The 25,509-nt window shown below is 43.9% G+C and overlaps 1 protein-coding gene across 5 annotated transcripts in view; it reads left to right on the top strand.

Moving 5' to 3' along the window:
• The window catches only part of LOC122787298 (semaphorin-4D-like), a 2,116,148-nt gene that overhangs the window by 1,540,102 nt on the left and 550,537 nt on the right, over nt 1-25,509 (top strand). The gene's annotated exons all lie outside the window — the stretch shown is intronic.

Below are 25,509 nucleotides of genomic sequence, written 5' to 3'. Positions count from 1 at the left end.
GAGCCCATTTTCAGGGAAACTGTCTGCAGGGCCTTTGGACAAAGGATCAGAAGCACCTGCATATCAATTTAAAGGAAATGTTAGCCGTTCAGAAAGCTCTAATGGCCTTCAGGAATCTTCTACAACCAGGACAACTACTAATACGGACAGACAACACCACAGTTATGTGGTACATAAACAAGCAAGGGGGATCTCATTCCTACCCCCTTTGCAGACTAGCCATGGATCTATGGAACACAGATCTAGCTTGCAATCTGGACCTTCAAGCTCAGTTTCTACCAGGGAAGCATAACTTCCTGGCAGACAGTCTAAGCAGAAACCTTTCGGATCCACACGAGTGGATGCTGGACACCAGAATATTCAGGATGATAGCAGCAGTCTGGGGATGTCCTCACATAGACCTCTTTGCATCCCATCTCAATCATCAAGTACAGAATTTTTGCACCAGGACTTTCCACAAAGAAGCTTGGAAAGTGGATGCCCTATCATTCAGTTGGAGGAACCTCTCGGGATATGCTTTTCCGCCTCTTCCTCTTCTTCCACGGGTATTATTAAAGATAAAACAGGAGAAGCCCAAGATGATGATCTTGCTGGGCCCAAATTGGCCTCGACAGTTTTGGTATCCAACTCTAAAAAACCTATGTCTGGAGCCCCCTTGGATTTTACCTCAGTCTCCGAACCTTCTGTCCCAACATCAGGGTCAGGTTCTACACACTCATGTCAGAACTCTCAGCCTGGCGGCCTGGTTAATCCAGGGCCTTTGATTTCTTCTTTCCTACCCAAGCAGGTTATGGATGTCATTTTAGAAGCCAGACGTCCTCGTACTACAAAATCTTATGCAGGAAAATGGAAAAGATTTTGTTCCTGGATGCAGGCTCAGGATTCTGATCCTCTTCTTCCGAACATTCCTTTAATTTTACTTTACTTGACAGATCTCTTTCATAAGGGTCTCTCTTTTTCTTCCATTAAGATACATGCCTCTGCTATTTCTGCTCATTATAATACAGACCCTCCAGTCTTTTCCCACCAGCTCATGAGACAGTTTCTCAGAGGAGCTAAGAACTTAAGACCTCCTAGATGATCTCCCATTCCTGCTTGGGATCTCAACTATGTTTTGGAAAAACTAACCTTGCCTCCTTTTGAGCCTGCTGCCTATACTGACATCAAGTTTTTATCTTGGAAGACAGCTATTCTGTTAGCCCTAACCTCTGCCAGGAGAGTTTCAGAGTTACAAGCTCTTATGGCTGTGGAACCTTATATTATTTTTCATCAAGATAGGGTGTCGTTGAGGACTAATCCTACCTTCATGCCTAAGGTTGTTTCCAAAGTGGCCTTAAATCAAACTACTATCCACTTCCCCACTCCTCAAAATAAAGGGGAAAGGAACTTACATTCCTTGGATGTACACAGACAACTACGTTTTTACCTGGACAGAACCAAGGACATCAGAAAATCAGAACAATTGTTTGTTTCTTATGCTTCAAGTTCCCAAGGTAAAGCCATTTCAAAACAGACCATTTCTAAATGGATTGCTCATGGAATCAGATTTTGTTGTTCACACCATGGAAAGCAAATCCCAGGGAGTATACGGACTCATTCCACCAGAGCTGCTGCCACTTCTGCGGCCTTCCTCAGGAGAGTTCCTACCAAAGACATTTTGGAAGCTGCAACTTGGAGTTCAGTGCATACTTTTTCTAAGCACTACAATTTACCTCTCTTCTCTAAGTCTAGGGCAGGCTTTGCCTCTGCAGTCTTGCAGGGCCTTTTAGCCGCCCCTTCTTCTTTATGACCCTCCTCCCTTTCCTTCAGCTTTGGGATTCTACCCTACAGTCATGACTGCAACAGTGAAACACGATGAACATAGTACAGTTGTGTACACCTACCATAAATGTAGATGTTCGAGTGTCTTCACTGTTGCAGTCTGGGTTTCCCTCCCTCCTGTCCCCTCTTATTTTTACTTTTGTGTGGTTCCTTTTTTCACCATTCTTCTGAGGTGTATTTGCAAAGGATATGGGACCTTTCTCATTTTGGGACTCCTGACATCTGGGGCAAGAAAAACTGGAGAAGATGGCGTCGGCTGTCAGCTTTGTACTCCTGGCGCTCTGACGTCAGGGAGCATGGTTGAACAGCCGACGCCGGACCCGGACTTTGGGATTCTGGCCGACCGAGGACTGCCTGCCGGCAGGGGAGAACCCTACAGTCATGACTGCAACAGTGAAGACACTCTAACATCTACATTTATGGTAGGTGTACACAACTGTACTTTTAGGACTTTTGCACCTGCAGGACTCTTGTTCCGTTTGTCAAGGATTTAGTTCAAGAGTCCTGCAGGAGCGCCGTAATAAGCTGATTTTGAGGGGCTTATTGAAGCGAGATGACTCCCCATCTAAGTCTGCCTCGGGGAAGTCGCCCAAGCCCGCCAAACCCTCGGCTCCAGCTTCTGAGTCGACGGCTGGCGGAACCAAAAATGCTCCGACATCGGCTATGGTCGGATCTGATGCGAGCAAGACTTTGCCCGCTCCGAAACCCGTTTTGGAGCCGACAACAGCGCGCAAGCGCTCTAGATTGCCCTCAGTAGAGTCCGTTCGATCGGCTCCAGGATCGCCCTTACTGTCGGAGCGGAGTCATAGGACTCATTCTTCCAGGTCTTCCACGCTGTCCAACCATGACATTGAGAGGGTGGTCAGTAGACTCCTCAAGTCCCAGGCACTAGCCCAAATAATTCAAAGCCCATCTCACCAGACTGTGGCTCCCACGGTGCCACTTTCGATTCCTCCTCCGACTCTTCAGTTGAGCTCAGAGCCAGAGTTTGTCAGAACCAGGACCTTGCCCACGTTGGAGCCGATACTACCACCTTCGGCCCCCGCGTTGTTGGCTCCGACCTCTTCATTGGTGCCGTCCATGGAGAGGTCCGGGCGCCGGGACTCCATCGTCGGCTCCGAGGGGGCGAGTGGCATCGGACCTTTGTCCGACCCCGTTCTCCCTCTCGGAGCGTCAGCTCTGGTTAGTTCGGCCCCGACATCATTCTCGGAGCCTTCTCTGTCGGCGCCGGGGGCGGTCCTGGTATCCTCGGAGCCAGGGCTGTCTTCGGTGCCTGATAGGGGAGCCTTTGAGGTGATGAGGAGCGTGCTGGATCCGGTGTCCGCTCCAAGGTTGGTTCCTTCAGCTCCTCCCTCTACAGTGCCTGTTACGGTCTCTGGTCATCCTCTTGCAACTGATAGCAGATATCCAAAGCGCAGGGTACCCACTTTGGGTGTCTCTTCCTCGTCCGAGGCCTCCCCTGAAGTTTCAGGGGAACCCCCTAGGAAAAGAAAGTGCAAGAGGAAGCACGTGGACTCCCCCAAGTCTCTCACTTCGGACACCGACTTGAATGAGTCGGAGGGTTCCCCGAGATCCCCCTCTGAGGATGTCTCCTTTTCAGACATCCTAGAGATCCTGAAACAGAGGGGGAATTGGTCCACCCTCAAGCCCTCCGAGGACGAGTCGGTTTACCTTGACGCTTTTGGGTCTCGCCCTTCCACCTCCTGGGTGTCCCCTCCTTACGACCCACTGATGGAAGTAGTGGCCAGAAAGACGTGGGCAGCTCCTGACTCGATGGAACCTACCCCCTAGGAGGCCTTCTAAATTTATTTCTTCTCCGGCAGACAAACCATTTCTGACCAAAGGTGTCTCGGTAGATGCTATGGCGGTAGCAGCCGCCACTAAGAAGGAATTAGCTGATCCTTCTGTACCTGTTCATCCTCCTAATAAAGACTCCAGGACTATGGACAGGTACGGCAAGCGGACATTTGCTTCAGCGACCTTTGCCATGCGGTCGCTGAACTATTTGTCATTTCACCCGCCTTCAGAGAGATTTGCTCAAAGAACTGGGTGAAACCATACAGGATCCTTCTGCTGCAGGGTATCAGGACAAGATTAACTCCCAGCTGGCTACCCTGAATTCCATTGCCAACTCCTCAATGCGGCTTATCTCTTATGCATCCGATGGAGCGAGTAGGGCTGCAGGCACAGGTGTTGCATTGCGACGTCACGCCTGGATGCGACTCTGTAATTTTGCTGATCCCTTCAAGGCGTCCTTCACTAACACCCCCTTTGATGGTTCAGAGTTGTTTGAACCTCAGGTGAAGAATACTCTCACCAGGTGCGAGCAAGATGGTAAGACTCTTTCTGCCGTGGGAGTCCACTTTTCCACACCATCTAGACCATACCCTAAAGGTCAGAAGGGTGGAAAGATGTGGTTCCGCAAACCACAGGGAGTCGCACCTGCCGCACGTGGTGAACTTGCTCCCAGGGGCAGAGGGGGGAACAATAATAGACGCTGCCCCAGGGGCAGAGGGGGTCCACAGAACCAGGGTTCCAGGGAATCCTTCCCTGACCAACCCTTTCAACATCCCTGAGAAGCTGCCCGACTGTCCACCTTCGGAGGCAGTCGGGGGAAGATTACCTCTGTACCCGGAAGCCTGGCAATCCCTCTCTCAAGACAAATGGGTACAGTCGATAATATCCGAGGGTTACAAAATCCCCTTCATTTCCCTTCCGATCCATCCGCTGAGACCCCTCCCAGACGTACCACCCACACAAAAGGGTCAGGCACAGCTAGAGATAAAAAAGCTGTTAGAAAAAAAGAGTCATCCAGGCAGTCCCAGCAGACCAGCTAGGATCCGGAATTTACTCCAGGTTCTTTTTGGTACCAAAAAAGACAGGAGACTGGAGACCCATTTTGGACCTCAACAGACTGAACAAGTCTGTGCAGAAGACAAAATTTCGGATGGTAATGCTGCAGTCCATTCTGCCCTTCTTGGGCAGAGACAACTGGATGTGCTCGTTAGACCTTCAGGACGCGTACTATCATGTAAAGATACACAGGCGCTCCAGGAGGTTTCTCCGCTTCCGGCTGGGAGCCAGTCATTACCAATTCAGAGCCCTGCCCTTTGGTCTCACCACAGCCCCCCGGGTGTTCACCAAATGTTTGGCAGTGGTCACGGCTCACCTGAGACAAAAAGGATTCCAGGTGTTTCCATATTTAGACGACTGGCTCATTACCACTACCACCAAGCAGCATCTTATCATAGCCAGGGATTACACCATTCGCATTTGCAACAAATTAGGTATTTCCATAAATTTCGCAAAATCCTCCTTGTCGCCTTGTCAATGTATAAACTTCATAGGCGCCGTGTTAAACACCACAGAAATGTCTGCAACACTACCACCTCAGAGAGTGACAGACATACGGCGGAATGTTCAGTTTCTGTTTCAGTCCAACAGAATTCAAGTCAAGTTAGTACTGAAAACATTAGGTCTCATGGCAGCGGCGATTCTCCTTCTCCCCTTAGCCCGCTTCCACATGAGAATTCTCCAGTGGATGCGTTTTTCTCAGTGGTCCTTTCAACGGCTCCCAATGACTCACAACATTTTGATAACCCCAACTTGCAAAAAAACACCTCTCCTGGTGGATGGTCTCCCCTCAACTTTTTCAGGGCAGACCCTTTGTTCTTCCCCCTCCAGTTGCCACGGTGACAACGGATGCCTCCCTGATCTGGTGGAGGGGCACTATCAGGGCAGGACTGTCCAGGGCACATGGCAACAATTAGAATGCCACCTGCACATAAATGTCCTGGAGATGAGAGCAGTGCTTTTATCGTTGCAAGCCCTTCAGGACTCTCTTCCCACAGGGACTATAGCAGTTCAAACGGACAATATGTCTGTAGTGTGGTACATAAACAAGCAGGGCGGAACAAAGTCCTACCCCCTATGTCGAAAACCACTCAGACTTTGGCAGTGGGCGATCTCCTCTCAGCGGTTTCTGATAGCAGTGCACATCCCCGGGAGGTCCAATGTCATAGCGGACAGACTGAGCAGAACAATTCTCATGCCTCATGAGTCGTCTCTAAATCAAGCGGTAGCAGAGAGAATTTTCCAGAAGTGGGGCCAGCCTTGCTGCGACCTTTTCGCAACACCTCAAAACAGCAAGTGCCTCGACGACTTCACACTCTTCCCTGTACCAGGCCATCCCCCCAGAGACACTCTTGTCCACCTTTGGCCTCGGGGTCTTCTATACGCTTTTCCCCCCTTTCCGTTGATTCCGCAGTTAATTCAGAAAGCGACCGCATTGAGATCCAAAATGATACTCATTGCTCCGTACTGGCCTCGACAAGTATGGTTTCCGTTCCTGCACTGTCATCTGCTGGAACAGCCCTGGCATCTGGAACCATTTCCAGACCTTTTGACCCATCTGACAGGCAAGCTGCACCAGTCTCTTCAGTCCCTCAACCTCACAGCTTGGTTGCTCCACTTCCAACCATAGCCAGGCTTCCCTTTATTTCTCTTCCTGTCCGTGATATCATTCTTGCCTCCCATAAGTCCAATACTAGGAAGACTTATGCGAGCAAATGGAAGCGTTTTTCGTTCTGGGCAGAAGCTAGGTCCTTAGATCCTTTTAATGCACCAATTCATAAAGTTCTAGATTTTCTGGCGGAGCTTTTTCATTCAGGGTCGCCGTCGGCCACTATCAGAGTACAACTAGCGGCCATTGCCAATTTTCATGTAGGGCTCTCTGATACAAATATTATGTCACATAAACTCTGTAAAGCTTTCCTCAAGGGCATCTTCTTGCTCAGACCTCCCATTAAGGATCCTCCTCCACAATGGGATCTAAATTTAGTGTTAACTTCATTAATTCTCCCTCCCTTTGAGCCTGCAGCTTCTTGTTCCCTCAAGCTTCTCTCTTGGAAAACTCTGTTTTTGGTGGCTATAACATCTGCCAGAAGGGTGTCGGAACTTCAGGCCTTGTCTGCCCGTCCCCCTTATTTGGTTTTTCATAAAGACAGGGTAGCTCTCAGAACGAATCCTTCCTTCCTACCAAAGGTTTCGTCTGAATCAAATCTGAACCACACTATTGACTTGCCTGTTTTCTTCGCAAATTATTCAAACTGGGCTGAACAGAAAGTACATTCCTTGGATGTTCATCGTCAACTGCGGTATTATCTAGACAGGACAAAACAATTCAGAAAGTCAGAACAGCTCTTCCTCTCTTATGCTGAAGGAAAGAAAGGACTTCCAGTATCAAAGGTAACTCTTTCCAGATGGTTAGCATCCATCATTACCTTTGTCTATGAGTTGAGACACAAACAACTTTCTTCAAGACCTAAGGCTCATTCAACCAGGGCACTATCAACCTCAACAGCCTTTCAAGAAAGGTTACCATTAGATGCCATTTGTGCAGCAGCTACATGGGCTTCTCAACATACTTTTATTACCCATTACAAACTTGATATAGCCTCCAGAAATAGAGCTGACTTTGGTTCCACCGTACTCAGGAGTCTGTTCCGTTGAGCTACCCAGGACCAAGGTGCTAGGGACGCTGTCCCATCCAGCAAGAATGAAGGCGAGAATGACAACTTAACATTAAGAAGTTATGTACTTACCATAACGTTCCATGTTAGTTGTCTTCTTCTCGCCTTCTTTCTTGCGTCCCTCCCTCCTGCCCCCTAGCCTGGACAGACTTGAAGGTCTCTGAGTCCTTCTCTTTCATGATACATAGTTATTCAGGGTTCTCCGTATCATGAGTATTACCTGCAGGAAGACCGTATTTTTATATAATGGTTTATTTTTTGGTAACAATAAAACTATACTATGTGTTAGCTGTCAACGAGATCTGGGGAGTTAGCGCATGGTATTGTGGGATATAGGGCTGCCTCGAGCCGGTAAAAATAGCTCTCGAGCTATAGTATAGGCCGAGTCGGAGCCGAGGATTGGCTCCGAACCCAACCAGCAAGAAAGAAGGCAACTAACATGAAACGTTATGTTAAGTACATAACTTGTTATTCTTTCTGCTGAAGAATGGCCTACAGAGCAAGAACTGCACATATCAAAAATGCCATTTGAACCCTTGATGTAAGTATCACCATGAATAGTAGGCAACAGTAAGGATTGTGGAATGGTGCACAGCTCAACAAACTGTGTGGCTGCAGTGTAAGTAGCATAATTTGGGCTTTAACACAAATTTTACATGTTATACCTTCGATACCACAATACATCACAGGTAATGTCAGCATGTTCCAGAAGGTGAGATATAAGACAGGTGTTTCCATTCAACATGGAAGAGCATCAGCAAGGTACCCAGCAATCAAACATGCAGGAAGCTCCAGTCAACAAAGGTATTGTTGGAAGGTGCGATGCGGGTCTGACAGGTAACTAGGTTCTGCAAATAAAAAGGCAACGATGTTAGGCATGTCCGAAGAGGTCATTTTCAGCTATCTTTCATAAGTGTTGACCCTGCACATTTGATTTAATATTTCTTTAATTTGTACAACAGTTATTTTTCCACCCACCCAGATGTTGTGGTGGTCTTTTTGTCTTGGGGGCTTTGAGTTGCCCGCCTCTGGTATAAAATTGATACTGGACACTGCCCCCCAGTCACATTACATCATCTCATTCTACTGTTAATAGTGAGAACTTTGCAAAAGCCCACCCCTTTAGCTTCTGCATATTGAATGATCTCCTGTCTCTTCACTTTCTACTAAAAAAAAAGAAAGAAAAAAATAAAAAACTGTTTCCTGTCTTTCCTGGAACTAGTGTAGTCCAGATACAGATTTGCTGTATCCAGGACTTTTTGTAAGTGTTTGAGCAGTGCTCTTCAATTTTACCCTTAGGTCTGCTAATTCTCTGCTCTCTTGCACTTTTATTAGCCTCGCACTTTACCAGGCTTCTTGTAGCAATTATTGTAGCACACAACAGTGCTACTAGCACTAAATCTTCTACAAGGAAACGGCTACAGTACTTATTATTAATGTCCACCCTTCCAGGCATGTCTAAAGGTCAGTTCCCTGTGCTTTCTCCTATTAGCCTGATGAGCTTGGGCATCCTGAGGCAATGTAGCAACTGCCTCATGTACACTGACAACCCTCTCCTCTTACCTCCCAACACTCAGACTTGCGAGAGATGCACTTATATATCCAAATTGGAAGCCATGCACTCTGCAGCCAAGACCGGAATAGCTGGTCAAGAGGAGAAGGTCAATACTTGCACCACATCATATGGAGCACATAGCCCTCCATTACACACACCAGCACTGCCTTCACATAAAAACACAAACCACACACCCACCTTCACAGATGCTCTCAATAAAAATCTGCACAAACAGCAGGGACCTCCAAGGCAGAAACGCACTCGACCACCACAACACAACACTAATCATGAGACACACAACTCTCCTAAACAGTGTGCCACTCAACCAAACCCCTAAGGCAAAACAGCATGCTCAACACACTAGTCATAGGTGACTCGATAGTGAGGCACACTGATGTCCCACTCACTAGGCTGAATAAGGAGAAAGTAGTCAGCTGTCTGTCAGGTGCTAGGATCCGCCACATAATGCACTACTCAGGTCCCTCAACAACAGGTACAAATATGACTGTCATTGTACATGTGGGTGTGAATGGCCTGAGACATACCGCCCAGGACTACATGAAAAGAGACATGGAGGAGCTCTTGGATTATGTAGCCCAGACAGGTATGACAAAAGCCCTGAGCAGCCTCCTACCATCACCCAAAATGATACCACAGTACAAGCAGAAAATTATTGATTTCAACAACTGGCTAAGTTTCTGGTGTCACTCTAAGGGGATCCAGTATCTGTCTGCCTGGGATGACATGATTGACAGACTTAGATGCTTTGCCAGAGATGGCCTGCATCTGTCACCCCTAGACTTCTGAATACTGGCCAAGGCTCTTGCCAACCCTATAGTGCCTTTTTAGGTGATTTTCCAAAGACCAAATTACCACCGTAACAGTTGCAAACAAATGCAATCTGAGTCTCGTGCTGCTCAACGCTAGAAGTCTAAATTTCAAAATGCACTTGCTCGAAGTACTCCTTAAAATGGAGAACATCAACATTTGTGCTGTAACAGAGACCTGGTTCAAGGCAGCAGATAGCAACCCTGCACTACCAGGCTATAACTCATTCCATACCTTTCGGGCCAAGAACTTGGACCGAAGCTCCAAAGGCAGTGGTGTTTCCATATACATAAAGGATGCGCACATCCCCAGACTGGTAGCCCAACATGACGTATCAGAGATACTTCAGGTGCAGCTAACATTGGGTAAGACAGCGATTCAGGTTGTAGCCTGCTGTAGGTCCCCAACCATAACCCAAGACTCTCACTCCACGTTCCTAAGCACCCTGGAGAATATTAGGGTCCAACCTAACACTGTCATACTGGGCGATTTCAACTAACCCCTCCATTAACTTGGAAAACTACTCATGTACCAGTACACTTGCCCAACGTTTCCTGGAATTCATTAATTGGACCAGCTCATTCTTACCCCCCACTAGAGGAAGCAACATCCTTGACCTGGTCATTACTAACATGGGTGACTGTTGCTCTGTACCAATAGTCATCTCCTCCCTGGTTAGATCTGACCACAAACTAATCACCTTGGAAATCCACATCCCTCCCACCAACACCCCGCAAAGGTAACCACCATGAAAAACTTCTCCAAAGCCAACTTTGGGATCCTAAAAAACAGAGGTGGCTAACTTCACGGCACCCATGCAATTGGAGAACAGCTGCATGATCACCAAATCCTACACTAATGCCCTGTACAAACACGTACACAAATGCATGGATCTCTCCATACCCAATAGAACCAAGACGCTGTCCTCCAAAAAAAGGACGCCAGTCTGGTGGTCCCTGCCATAAACAAACTCTACAACAGAAGGAGGAAACTGATGAGAAATAAGGTGAAGTCCCAAGACTGGAAAAACTCCCTTATCAGCCTCAACAAAAAGTTGAGATCCCTCATCAAATCCTCTAAAGCTAGCTATGAAAACAGAATTGCAGCAGATAGTAAAGACAACCACAAGGCCTTCTATAGTTATGTAAAGAATCTCCATAGCAATACCCAGATTTGCTCGGAGCTGTTGCACAATGGCACCTCCTATACCGAGCCAACAGATATTGCCTGTATACTGACTGACAGGTTCAGTGCCAACTTTGCCCCTCTCTCCCCCCCCCACCAAAGGACCAATCACAATACCAGTAGATTGCAAGGCACCCAGTATTACTGCTGCAGAGGTTAAAACAGCACTGTCCAAGGCCAAGAATACAGCTTCTAAGGGACCTGACAATATCTCTGGCTGTGTTCTACATGAACTACAGAGTGAACTGGCACCTCACCTGTGTGCCCTGTTCAGTCACAGCCTCACCTCAGGCTTTGTCACTATCGAATGGCGCACTGCTACAGTCATCCCTCTCCACAAAGGAGTAGCGTCTACAGACCCTGGGAACTATTGCCCCATTAACCTGACAGGTCTGATATGCAAAGCTATGGAACGCATCATCATGGACCTAATAAACAAAGATATAGAGAGCCTCCAAACTCTGGATCCCACACAGTTTAATTTTGTGAATGGTATATCATGCCTGCTCAACCTGGTTGACTTCTTTGAGTCAGTCACCAGAGCTGTGGATGAAGGCAAGGTGGTTCATACAGCCTACCTTGATCTGGCCAAGGCCTTTGATACCATTCCTTACTCAGGAATCATAGAAAAACTTCACTAAGCTAGGCATCAACCCCTATATCACTAGGTGGGTTGCAAACTGACTCACAGATGGAACCCACAGTGTGAAAGTAGCTGACTCCAAGTCAGACTGCTGACCATTGTCTGCTTGGGATGACATGCTGGACAAGCCAAGCTGCTTCGCAAGGGACGGCTTGCATCTATCACCACTGGGCTTCCGGATATTGGCTAAGGCTCTTGCCACCCCCATAGTGCCTTTTTTAGGCAAGGCTCAAAAGACAAACCCACCCTCTTAGAAAACAAAAATGGAAAAAAATTAAGGGTAATGCTGCACAACGCCAGAAGTCTAAATCTCAAGATACAGGCTCTCGAAGCACTCCTCAGTATGGAGAACATCGATGTCTGTGCAGTAACTGAAACCTGGTTCAAGGCTCCTGAGAGCACCCCAGCGCTACCAGGCTATACCTCGTATCATGCTTTTCGGCCCCAAAACTCAGGCCAAACCAAAAAGGGAGGGGGAGTGTCCATATTCATCAAGGACACCCACACCTCCAGGGTTAGTGGCAACACATGAAGCATAAGAGACCATCCAGGTGCAACTAACCTTAGGCAAAACTGCTATACAACTGGTAGCATGTTACAGACCCCCCCCCATTCAGCCCCCCCCCCCCAATCTCAGGAACCCCATTCAGCCTTCCTGAAGACATTGGAGGATATGAATGTTTCACCAAACACCATCATATTGGGAGACTTCAACTACCCTAACATAGACTGGGTGCATTATTCTAGCCCTAACACCCTAGCCCAAAGGTTCCTGGAATTCATAAATTCAAATGCAATGGAACAGCTAGTCACCTCTCCCACAAGGGGAGATAATATACTAGACCTGATAATCACAAACATGGGGACAAAGTGCTCCACACCGGAAGTATACCCCTCACTAGTGAGATCTGACCACAAACTAATCACCCTGGATATACATATCCCACCTCCTCCCCCAACACAAAAGACTACAGTGAAAAACTTCTCAAATGCCGACTTTACACTTCTTAAGACTGAGATGGTATCCTTTAAGCCCACTGGGCCAGTGGAAACCACATCCCACAATGCTGAATCCTTCACAAATGCTTTCTACGGACATCTCCAAGAATGCATGGATCATGCAATCCCAAATAAAACCAAGACCCTCTCCACCAAGGGCAGGCATCCTGTCTGGTGGACCCCAGCCATAAACAAATTGTATAACAAAAGAAGGAAGCTACTGCACGACAGAGCAAAATCCCATAAAGAGAAGGCATCTCTGATCAGCACTAGTAGAAAGCTACATTCTCTCATAAAAACATCCAAGGCCAACTTTGAGAGAAAAATCGCTATGGACACTAAAGATCACCACAAGGCCTTCTTCTGCTATGTTAGAAACCTGGGCGGAAACCCTCAGATATGCTCAGAGTTAGTTCACAATGACAAAAAATACACTGAACCAACAGATATTGCCAACATTCTGGCAGACAGGTTCAGTGCAAATTTCTCCCCTCCGTCACCCCCAAAAGAAGAAATACTTATCCCAGCTGAATGTAACCTCCCTGTCATCTCAGATGTCCAGGTGAGAACTGCCCTCAGCAAAGCTAAAAACACAGCATCAGTGGGACCTAACAGTATCCTGGGTTGCGTGCTACGTGAACTCCAAGAGGAGCTAAACCCGCACATAAAAATGCTATTTAACCTTACTACAGGATATGTACCTGAACACTAGGGTACAGCAACAGTGGTCCCACTCCACAAAGGAGGCACCTCTACAGACCCTGGTAACTACCGCCCCATAAGCTTAACCAGCCTGGTCTGCAAAGCTATGGAAAGAATCATTATGGAACTCATAAAAAGAGACATTGGGGACCTACAGACACTTGATCCCACCCAGTTCGGCTTTGTAAAGGGCAGATCCTGCCTTTTGAACCTGGTTGACTTTTTCAAAACAGTCACTAGAGCCATTGACGAGGGCAAAGCAGTCCATACAACCTACCTGTACTTGGCTAAAGCTTTCGACACAATACCCCACTCAGGCATCATAGACAAGCTCAACAGCTTAAATGTAAATCCATATGTCACAAGATGGGTTGCAAACTGGCTAAAAGATAGAACCCATAAAGTTAAAATCGCTGGAACCATGTCAGACTCAAAGCCAGTCACAAGTGGTGTCCCACAGGGCTCTGTCCTGGGACCCCTCTTGTTCGGTATTTATTTTTCAGATGTGAAAGCAAACATGGGAGGGTTGTGGCTGACAAAGTTTTCAGATGACTGCAAACTAGGCGCCATAGTCGATACACCAGTTGACACACACATCCCACAGAAAGGCCTCACTGAAATGGACAACTGGTGCCGGAGTCATGGCCATAAACTAAATGCCAAAAAATGTATAGTCATCCCCTTTGGGAAAAACAAAGTACCCACAAATTATCACATAGACAGTAACCCACTGAGTACGGAAAAAGTAATCAGAGACCTGGAGACCCAAGTCGATAGTGACCTCTCATTTGACACCCACGTTGCCAAAGTGGTTAGAAAGACTTTTTACCTTGCCCACCTTATCATGAAGGAATTCACATCCAGATCAAAGGAGGTCATTGTACCCCTATACTCCTCCCTTAAAAGGCCCATGATTGAGTACAATGCCCCATTTGGTATGTACCTCACCTGGCACTTGCAACAGCTGGAGAGACCCCAAAAGTACCTCACCAAGAGGATCAAGGGTCTCCAACATATGCCATATGCTGCCAGACTAAAGAAACTCCAGCTCTATTCAGTAGCATACCGCCTACTCAGAGGTGATCTGTGCCTGACGTACAAGGCCATGTCCAATCAGGAATTGATGGACATGCTCCACCTCAAAAAATCCAAATCCATCAGAACCACGAGAGCTAAAGATTTAAACCTCAGCACAAATATGAATAGGACATGCTGGAGGGACAGATTCATAACTCAGAGGCTTCCCATACTCTGGAACAGAATCACAGTTCATGTTAGGCAGAGCCCCTCACTGACTCTCTTCAAGAGAAATCTTGATGAGGTGATGGGAGATCGTAGGTTTACCCCGGGGGTCATCTCTGTGTCACTACTAGACAGAGGCACAGTAAACTAATTCTATTATGTAAGGGGGTCTTCACTGTGTCACTACTAGACAGAGGCACAGTATTCTAAATTTATTCTGTACACTTTTGTACCATTACATGGGGGTGGCGAAAGCCACATCACTATGGCTAGGCTTATAAATGCCCCAGGGCAGATAGCCTAGTACTAAACTATGAAACTATTCACGAGTGGAGTCCCACAGGACTCGGTCCTGGGTCCTCTCCTATTTGGTAGCTACTTCTCTGAAGTCCAGGCCAACATGAAGGGACTCTGGCTGACAAAGTTAGCAGACGATTGCAAGTTGGGATTCATAATTAACTCCCCAAGTGATGTTGACATCCTACAGAAAGGCCTCACTGAGACCAATGACTGGTGTCGGAACCATGGCCATAAGCTCAGTGCCAAAAAATGTGTCGTCATCCCCTTTGGGAAAAACCCAGTTCCCATGAATTACCACGTCGACGGTAGTCCACTGAACACAGAAGGCATCATAAGAAATCTGGGGAACACAGGTTGACAGCAACCTCTCTTTTGACCACCACATTGCCACTGTGGTCAGAAAGTCCTTCTATATGGCACATCTCATTAATAAGGGTTTTACATCCAGGAAGAAAGAGGTCATTGTCTCCCTCTACTTTTCCCTCATTAGACCAGTCACTGAGTACAATGCACCATTTGGCATGTACCTCACTAGACATCTAAAACAACTGGAGAGACTGCAAAAATACCTCACAAAGAGGATCTTAGGCCTTAAACACTTGTCCTATATGGACAGACTCAAAAAAGTCAACTATTCTCTCTCTGTCATATCGCCTACTTAGAGGCAATCTCTGCTTGACTTACAAAGCCATGTCTGACCCAGCTCTGTTATAAATGCTACATCTAAAGAAATCCCAATCCCTCCACACTACACGCTCCAGAGGCCTCAACCTCATTAATACAATCAACAGAACAAGCTGGAGGGACAGGTTCATAACTCAGAGACTGCCCATGCTATGGAATAGACTTCCCATACATGTCAAGCGGAGCGCCTCACTGGCCCTTTTCAAGAGAAATCTTGATGAGTGGATGGGAAATAGAAATTTCACCCCAGGGATCACTCCAATGGCTCTACTTGACAGAGACACTGGGAACTAAGGTCAGGTGCCATGATGCCAGGGTAATCCTATGGGCTAGGCTTATAAAGGCTCCAGGGCCATTAGCCTAGTACACACCTATGAACTTCCATCTTCCTAATTTCTTGATGTTCTCCCATGATGTCCTGGCCCCATTGCACATGAGACGCTGCCACTATGGTAAATGAGCGTGTAATCTAACTGAGCATGGGGTATATGTTTGGGGTCCAACTGTCTTCACTCCACTGTTTTCTTCAATACAGGCCTCCCCTGAAGCTGAGTAAGCTGGGTACCTTTCTCATGCCAGAAAACTGCTGCTTCTTAAGTACCAGTCTATGATGAAACTGTGTGAGGGGTCTTCTGTGTTGTAGTCACAGTTTTGGTAATTTTGTAGGCATTGTACTACATCCCATTCTGTGGTCCCTGAGGCTGGAGCCAGACACTTGTTCTTTATCTCTTGATCAGTCATAGGTTGCTTCTATTTATCATTCGAATATTCTTATTCTAAATTCTCCGCATAGGGCTGATAAACAACAGGCTATGAAAAAACATCTCTTGTATTACTCATGACATATACTTAGGAGTTTGTCCCATAAGGCTTGCACCGCCACCCCATGGCTTTTTTGCCAGAAGCTGATAGCTTGTCAGGAGTAATGCTGCCTTCAACTTGTTTTAATCAGCCTCTAACAGTAGCAGGGTGTGTGCCCTCCATTGTTTTACTGCTATGAGCCATGCAACTAGACAACCTTGCACCTTCCTAGTGTCTTTAAACTGCTGTAGTACCCTTTTGTTAGCCACTTAATTACCTGTACTGAGGGTGTTTATTATCTGTTATTCTCATATGTGCACTGATACTGTGAATGAATTTGTACCCATACTATATTGGTGCTGTTTCCAGTGACACACTCATGAATTGAGCCCACTGTGAAAGCAACGTATTGTAAAATATCCAATTATTCTTCACCTCACCCTTTTTGCTGATTGCTCCCTGCCCAAACTATACATATGTTGCCCAATTTGAGTTGTGAGTACCTTGTTTGCCTTCTGCTTGTATGGCCAGAAGACTCCAACTGTGTAATGGCAAATTAATGTCTACATGTAATTACTCTTGGCCACCTCCTGCTGAGCTTGCTTCCTCCTAAGTACCCCCCCCCCCCACACACACACACACACACACACACACACACACACCAAATTCTTAGGACTACGGCAACAGTTGTCCTGAAAAAAAAATCCATTACAATCTGAGTGTGTGCCATCACACAAGTAAAATTATCATCTTTAAAAATTTAGATGACTGAAGGCAAGAATACTGCTGTTACTTGTCACACTTTTAATAGTCTTGTCAATTGGCGTATAACAAATGGAAACAACTATTACTTGTAAAACGAGCAATAAAGGGGTCAGTGATACGGATGCTCTTAGGAGCACTACACTATCACCTTAGTCAAAGTACCTCCTGCATGCCAATGTATGAGTGTGTGCATGTATATATGTATACATCCACCAACACACATATAGATGTGTATACATATGTATACATAAATACAGACATACACAAATACAGAGACGGATTTATATAGACTCAAGTATTATGTGTTATATGTGTGTGTGTTTGTAAACATACAAATATGTGTGGATCTGTAAAGACAAAGATAGACAGCAAATACATTTTAAACAACCAAAGCAATAGACATGATAAACAACTAATGACACATGCATTTATTTTTATTGTATTTATTTAATATTTGTTTAATGGGGAAGTCCGACTGTGCTAGTTTTCCGATTTTCAGATGAGGCTAGGGGAGAAAAGCTCCACATAATAACAACATAACAGTATTTTAAACAATAGTGAAACAATCAGATAAATTATAGTAATAAATTACATTGTAATACATTATCACAGTTCAAGTTGGTAATAAAGCTAGCAAGATCACTTAGTAATACATATTTCGGCAGTTACACTTAGTAACAAGAAATCATTCAGTGGCGTAGTGTCTCAGAGATACAATAGCATAATATACAATGGAGTAGTGTTTCGTAGATGCCTGTTTGGTACTGTAAATTGTTATGCTTAGTGTTGTTATACTTATAATCCCATAGTATGAGTAAGCAAATAGAGATTATTGAAAGTGGAGAGTAGGGGGAGTGAGGGTGAGGAAGGGAGTAAGTAAGGTATTCAGTAAGCATAGAGATATAGTGAAAGTGGAGAATAGGAAAAGAGAGGGTGAGAGGGGAAGAAATGGGTTCAGCCTGGTGAGGAGCAGGAGCATGACCAGTTGTCATTTAGGTGGGACTTCAGCAATTTTTGAAGTGCGTTAGGTTTGCTGTGTTTAGTATGTTCTGGAGGGTGGAGTTCCATGATTTAGTTATGTTCTGGAGGGTGGAGTTCCATGATTTAGTTACGTAGTTAGACTATAGTGAGTCTCCAAAGCTGTTGTTGGATGTTGTAACTTCGAGTTGTAATTTTTTTTAGGATCATAGAGACCTGCTATTGAGGTGGGTTTGTACTAGGTTCTGTAGGGATGGACATTTGTCGGGTAAGTAAACTCTGGAATGGGCTATGGTACGTTGGTTTAGAGTTAGTAGGTTGCTCAGCTCTAGCCATTTGAGTGGTTTCAGAGCAAGACAGTGATGGGTTCTGTGGGGCAGGTTAGTGGCAAATCTGGCTGTCTTTTCGTAACATAATTCAAGTTTAAGTCTGATTTTTTGATGTTAGTAAATAAAGAGGAGGCGTAGAGTAAAGTGGATAGTAGGTGGGTCTTGGCAATAGCTTGTCTGGAAGCATTTGTTAAGAAAGGTTTTATTCTGTAAAGGGAACCTAATTTAATGTGGACCTTTTTGATGTTACGAGATACATGTTTGTCAAATTTTAACTTATCGAGAATGATACGTAGTAGCTTGGTTTCTGAGGTGGGTTTGATTAGAGTTTGATTGGATGATGTGATTGCAAATTCATGGTGGAAATTCATGGTGGGGAGGGAGTTTGTTTTGTGACATTGATTAGGGGACAGCATTAGTCTGGTTTTGTTGAAATTAAGGATGTGCTAGTATTTTTCTAAGAAAGACTTGATGTCAGTAAAAGATTTTTGAGTATTATCTTGTAGTTGTTTTAGGGTAGTTGCGATACAGATGACAGTGGAGTCATCTACATATTGTATGATGGAAGCAAGGTTAGTAGCTTTGTGTAGGTTATTGGTCAGAACTGTGAAGAGCAGAGGCTCAAAAATTGAGCCTTGTGGAATACCTACTTTAATCGGAGGTTGGGAGGAGAGGTCATCTTGCCATTTGGCAGATTGATAGTCAGAGAGGTAATTTTGGAACCAAATGAGAGTGTTTTTATATATGTCACGTGATGCAAGCTCATGTAGTAGTTGTTCATGAGACACTGTGTCAAATGCCTTTGACATGTCAAGAAATATCGAGGAACCATTTGGCCATTGTTATTTAGTTAGTTGACAGTATTGGTAAATTTGAGGAGTGCCGTGGTAATACTAAGGCCTGATCAAAATCTGTGTTGTGCGTGGGAAAGGAGCTTATTAGATAGGTGTTGCATCAGTTGAGAGTGGATGCATCAGTTGAGAGTGGATGCACTTTTCTAAGATTTTAGAAAGTGTATATAGTATAGTTATCGGCCTTTAGTTTGATAGTGCTAGTGAGGGGCCTCCTTTATGGAGTGGGATTACGTGGGAGGTTTTCCAGATTTTAGGTACATACTTTTCGGTGATAGATCTCTTGATCAGTATTGAAACTGGGTAGCAGCTGACATCGGCTGCTAATTTGAGGTAGTCATTCAGCAGTTTGTCAGTGGCAAGGGTTGTGGGTTTCATTTGGTTTAGCAATTTTTTTATTGTACTTTTTTGAATGGGTTTAAGAGAGAGTGAGGTAGTTGAATCGGTAATAGTAGGGAGGGTTATTTGTGCAGGCTATTTTTGTTTTTTATGAGTGAGAGGATAAAGTTTATGAAAAATAAGTTAATGTGGGATGCTATGCTTTCTTTTGTGTTTTTGATATTCGGAGATGGAGTGGGAGTGTGGCCTGGATGGTAAGCTGATTGATGGAAGCCCAGAATTTTTGTGGGTTGTTTTGATGCTTGGAATGAATGTTTGTATAGTACAGTTTATCAGCTCTGATTTGCTTTTTTGCAGACATTTCTTAGATGGCTGTAATTTTCTAGGGAAGGTTTTGATTTGTTGGTTATATGTTGATACTATAGTTTCTTTGTTTTAGTAACTGTTTGGTTTCTTTAGAGAGCCACATTTATTTAAATTATGTATTTCCATCTTGATAAGTCTAGTCAACACAGCCATCTCAGTCACAAGAGAGTCAAATTTGAGAAAAATTATAAGAATTTCAGTATTAACAGTGAAATATATCACTAAAAACAATTATGTGCACTGCATACAGAGGTTTAATAAAATACACGCATTATCGTATATCCAGCATATACAAATTTGACAGACATTTAAGAATGCCTAGAATTGCAAGTTGGTCAGTAAGACACAACAAGGCTGTAGTTTTACAACCACATTAATATAGACTTAAATTACATATTGCATGCATACTTATGCACATATATAGGAAAATATGGGGAAATATAGAGATTACATTTGCCTAAATTTTCAAATATCAGATAGTGACCAGTGTAACTCTACTCTAGTCAAAAATTCAGCAAAGGAATGAAAGCTCCAAACATTTTACCACAATGCAGGGAAGAAAAAGAAAATAAATTCAGCTGGATGTAGTCAGTATTATACAGTTACTGTGTGATCCCTGAAGGACATCAGCTAATGGGAAAATACTTTTTTTAGTACACTAACAAGATTAATTTTCAAAAGTGTCTAACATTAAAAGATTTTATTCTTCTAAAATATTTAGACATTTGCAACTCATTGGATTTATTTCCAAGATGCAACTGTGCAAATCACTGTCTGATTATAAATGTGTCTGCATGAGTACATGCACTAATAAGCAACATTGTTGCTGACCATATGAAAAATAATTACCAGTAAAGAGAAAAAAAGCATGTAGCAACATGCATGAAACAAAAACAAACAAAAGAAAATACAATTGCCTAGGCTGGGATAATCCTTCCACTAAGTTTTACAAAAAACAAGTACATACTAAAGATGCAACTTCACTGCTACAAAGGCTGCAAATATGAGAGTGACAAGACAGGATCTCTGGCTGAGGGTAAACCAGTCATTCAGCTAATCTGATAGCCTATGGGCGGGGAAGGATAATATAAAAGGACAAATTAAACTCTCTTCCTAATAGTGACCATCCCCCACTGAAGTTTGTGAAGTCTGACCTGCAGTATGCTAACAGGCTTTTCTGAAAATCCAGCCTCTTTGTGAACATGTGACTTACAGACTACTAAAATGTAAACAAAGTGCTGTAGCAAGAAACAGATTTTAGAAACAAGATAATGCCCCTTTAAAGTGTAGTAGCTGAGGGAGTTTGAGTCAGTTTATTTGCTTGAGAAAAGTACAGTGATGCAACCTATAGGAGGCACCAGGAACAAACTTTGCTATTTTCATATGGCAGGATTCCAGTTTGATTAAGTCAGTTTTGCAGAGGTTAGTTAGTACTGGGGAGGCGTACAGGAGGGGTGATAAGAGGTGTGTACGGGGTATAGTAGCTTTTGTAAGAAATTGTTCCTATACAGGAGACCAAGTTTCTTGTGGACTTTCTTCATGGTTTGAGCTATGTGAATGTCAAATTTTAAGTTATTTTCAATTTCTACTCCAAGCAGTTTGGTGTGATCCTTGGGGTACTCATAGTTTGATTTTTAGACATGATGGTAAAAGACTGGCAAGATGAGGGGGATCTAGTTGGGCTATAAAAGAGGTTAGTTTTGTTGGGATTCAGAATGAGTTGGGAGTTAGCGAACCATGTTTCTACAGATAGAAAGGAATCTTGGGTTATATTATGGAGGTCTTGTAGCGTGAGGGCTGCACATATTAAGGTTGAATCACCTGCGTATTGTACAACAGAAGCGTGGGGTGTGGAGGTGCTTAGCTGGTTGGTATATAGAGAGAATAGTAGAGGTCCAAGGATGGAGCCTTGTGGAAGCCCTAAGGCAACTGGGAGCAGTGGAGAAAGGTGGTGTTGCCATTGGATGGCTTGCAGCCATGCTCTAAGGTAGCTATGGAACCATGTGATAGAGGAGCTGCTAAGGTTTAGGGTGGAGAGAATGTTGATGAGTTTATTGTGATTTACCATGTCAAAGGCTTTGGATAGGTCCAAAAATATAGTAGATACATATTGTCCATTGTTTCTGTAGAGATTAACTGTATTTGTAAAGGGCATTAGTGCAGTGGTGGTGCTGTAAAAGGGATGAAAACCATGCTGGGTGTTTGACAGTAGTCTGTGTGTGAGAAGGTAGTCCATTAGTTGGGTATGCACTACTCTGTCTAGTATTTTGGATAAGGGAGACAGGATGGCAATTGGGCGATAATTTGTAAGTTCAGTGGAGTTACCACTCTTATGTCACGGTAGAGTATGGGAGGTTTTCCATATAACAGGGACCAGGCCTTCAGATATTGACTGGTTGATGAGTATAGCAACTGGATAGGCTATTGCTTCTGCTGAAATTTGTAGAAAGTCAGATGGGAGGTTATCTGCAGCTAGGGTGGTTGGCTTTAGTTTTTCAGGTAGTTTTTTTAATCTTTTAAGAGACACTGGGTGCAAGTTAAAATGGAAGGTGTCATCTTGGGAGCTGATGCTGTGCAGGGAAGCAAAAGGGGTAGATGAGCTATTGCTGCCTTGAGAGTTTACCAGAGCTTGAATAGTTTCTGTAAAGTATTTATTGAACTGGGTTATAATATTGTCAGAATTATTAGTTAATGTTGGATTTGGGGTAGCTGATTTACTAGGGTGAAGTATGTTATTAATTGCAGCCCAAAATTTTGGGTGATGTTTTGCGTGTTCGTTCTGGATATTTCTGTTTGTAGAAGATTTTCAATCCATATATATCTAGTTAATCACTGTATATTAATTGTTTGTCTTTTCGGTTTTTCCCGGTTAGGGGTTGCCACAGCGGTACTCCGGTCCACTAATGATTGGCAGTAGATTTTTATGGTGCCAAGTTGCCAGCTCGACGCCCATTCGCTGATTTCGTTCGGAGGCCACTCGACCGCGGGGAGGACATGCAAACTCCACACAGAAGGCACTCCAGCCGAAAATCGAACAGGAGAACCTCTTGCTGTGAGGCAACAACGCTACCGCTGTACCACCACAGCTTACCAATCACTGTATATTAATCGGATCAGATAATGGTAGTAAAAATAGCTGACTTAAACTTGTCCTAAGTTCAAGTAAAACCAAAATAAGAGTAATCTTTATTACTCCATTATTTTTGTTTTACTTGGATCGCTTGTCTGTGTACTTAAAGGATTTTTGATTGGAAACAGACTGCCTACCCTGCTTGGATTACTTTTGAATATGTAGCAATTCTGTATAATATTTTAAATTATATATTTTTATTATTTTTGACTTAGGACAAGTTTAAGTTCGTTACTTCTAATATCACAGTGGTGGTGGTGCTGCGGTAGCATTGTCGCCTCACAGTAAGCCGCTGTCCGGTTTGATTCTCAGCTAGCACGTCTTCTGTGTGGAGACATGCATGAATGGGCGTACCTTCGTTGAAGGTTGTGCGTCAGGGCTGGTAACTTGACACGTAAAAATCAACTACCAATCATTAGCGGACCGGAGTTCCGCTGTGACGACCCCTAACCGGGAAAAGCCGAAAGACACAAACAAACTTCTAATATCATTAATTGATCGGATTAATATACAGTGATTAATTAGATATATATGGATTGAAAATCTTCCACACGGAGAAGTTTCTTACACTTTTTTGTTTTTGTTAAACTATACTTGTTTAGTGGGTTGTTTGAGACTTTGGGGATACCACGGAGATTACTTGTATTTTAGTCTGGATATTGTGATAGTAATTGATTTTATCTAATCCTTATTAGTTTTTTGATTTGTTACGCAGTTCTAGGTATGTTTGCCTTGTGAATTGGGTTTTGTTTTTGTGAAACTTTTCCCAGGACTTGCTTCTAGCCTTGAGTAATGCTCTACATTCTTTAGTTAGCCATGGTGCATAATTAGTTTTAATTCTAATAGTTCTAGGGGGTGCATGGCAGTTTAGTATGTCTAGAAAAATAGTGTTAAAGGAGTTTACTGCACCTTCTAGAGGTTCCTAGTTGTAACTATTTAGAGAGAATATGAAACTGTTTCGGTTGAAGTTTTTTTTTGTTTCTTATTAAGCTGAGGGTGGTCTGGATGGATTGGTGAGTATGTGTCCTAAGAAGAAAGGTTGGCTGATGATCACTTACGCTGTCAGGGAGACAGCCAGAATGAGATGCTCGGGAGGGGTTGCTAACGGAAATCCAGATGAGGATTGACTGACTTTTGGAAGTTTAGTCTGTCCTTGTAGGGGATGTGATGAGTTGGGTAAATCCATGGAGGTTAATATGGGATGATTAAATTATGTGAGGAGCAGTTACGACAGTATTAAAGTCACCCATCAAGATTGTTTCTTGAGAGAGGGACATGGAGGTCCAGTGAAGTAAATTTTCCAAAGTTAGAGATATTGTTTCCTGGCTGATATAACAGCCAATGATGTTAATGTGCTTTTTATGGTTAAGTTTTAATCAGGCAAATATAAGTTCAATGTTATCAAAGTCATTTTTAGCAAAACCCTGTACAGTAAAGTAGTTAATTACAAGCATGGAGAGTACTTGTATATAGAGTGATATGTACAGTTTCTGCTTCCCAAAATGTTTAGGGGAATTAAAGCAATGTAAGAGATTTATGTCCACCCCATTTTGTCATAACCCACTCCCAAAAGTCCTAGATGCACTGATCTTTTTTGTCCCTTCTTAGCTGTTCTGTAGCTAGTGTGACCCATATTATTAAATGGTCACTGTACTGGTCAATGAATCATTGTTGTTTAGATCACTAATCTCTCCTGTATACACAGAATAAGATCAAGGATTTTTTTCCTGGTTTTAAATTATACTGTTTACTTGTACCCTTCTTGGTAAGTCTATTTTCTGTACTGATCTTTGATGATGAGGTACTGTGAGCCATGTTTGCAGACTGCAGTACCATTATAATCATCCTCTTGTTTTCTCTTCCTTAATGGTTATCACTGCACTACTTTTCTCCCTTTTTTGTAAGCCAGCTTCATTGCTAAGGCAGCATACTTCATGACATCAACTTTTTAGGGTGGCAAGATTTTTTAAGTATGTCTGTGGCTAGGCAGCTTATGGTGCCTTTGATGGTATGCCTAATATTGCTCCCATGTTCTGTATATTTTTACCCTTTCGTCTCGTCTTTTGTGAGTGTGTGTGTTTGTTTTTCCTGTGGTTGACCCATGTCTCATCCAGAATTATTCTCTGCCTTACATTCCATTACTTGCCAACAGACTCCAATTGCTAGTTAACTCTGAATTAGATAAAACTATACTTCTCAACCTCTTAGAGCAAGAAATCTGGACAAAGCTGTAAATGTGGGGACAAAGGCCCCAAAATAGGGACACTTTTTAAATATTGCTCTTACAAACTTAGAACATTGACAGAATAACAGGTTTTGTATTAACATGGAGTTTCTGAAGGGAATGAAGTCTGAAACTCAAGTGTCTGTCATTATTTTCTGATTTCAACCCTTGTTTATGAGAAGCAACATGCTTGCTGTGCGCTGGACCTTATCTAATGTGAAGTTTAAATCAAGCAC

The sequence above is a fragment of the Protopterus annectens genome, chromosome 13.part0, assembly GCF_019279795.1.
Source record: "Protopterus annectens isolate FY-2018-M chromosome 13.part0, PAN1.0, whole genome shotgun sequence".
In the NCBI taxonomy this organism is placed as follows: Eukaryota; Metazoa; Chordata; order Ceratodontiformes; family Protopteridae; genus Protopterus; species Protopterus annectens.
The sequence above is the reverse complement of the archived record's forward strand: the minus strand, read 5'-3'. Positions and strand labels throughout refer to the sequence as shown.